We start from the raw sequence: 599 nt of genomic DNA, 5'->3' as shown, positions 1-599 counted from the left end.
GCCGTGAGGAAGATCCATGGCAGCGACCAGCACGTGCTGGCGGGGACCAGGATGCTCCATGGTGCGTCCCCAGATTTCCAGCCCGCGGACGCCCGTCCCGCTGCCCCCGGGGGTCCCGGCAGCCCCGGCACCTGGGGCCCCGTGCTCCCCACCAGCCTGGCTCTCCTCTCCGAGCAGCCAAACGACTGCTGCTTCAGTGGAAAAAGCCCAGGGGACCAGCTGGAAACCGCCTTTATTCCAGGCGGGAGAAGGGGGACGAAGGCACCCTGCCACCTCCGCCCTTCCCGCAAACGCTGCTGGGGATTTTGGGGGGAGGCTAAAAATACCCCCCTGGCTTTAGTCGCAGGGGAGCACACACACACACCCCCACCCCCGGGACACCACATCGCATCAGGGCCAGCTCCAGCATAGAAACTCGATAGCGGCTGGAACCGTGGGGCTGACACTCTGCCCGGCCCCGGGGGGATGCCCTGGCCCCGGGGGGATGCCCTGGCCCCAGGTGGCACCTGGAGCTGGAGACAAAACCTTTAAAGGAGCGTTTTGCCCATTTCTGCAGGCCTTGGCCCCCAAAAAAGCACACGCTGGGGCTGCCCGGAGGA

This window comes from Aptenodytes forsteri, unplaced genomic scaffold (assembly GCF_000699145.1).
Source record: "Aptenodytes forsteri isolate BGI_AS27 unplaced genomic scaffold, ASM69914v1 Scaffold321, whole genome shotgun sequence".
Lineage (NCBI taxonomy): Eukaryota > Metazoa > Chordata > Aves > Sphenisciformes > Spheniscidae > Aptenodytes > Aptenodytes forsteri.
This window is presented reverse-complemented; position numbering follows the sequence as displayed.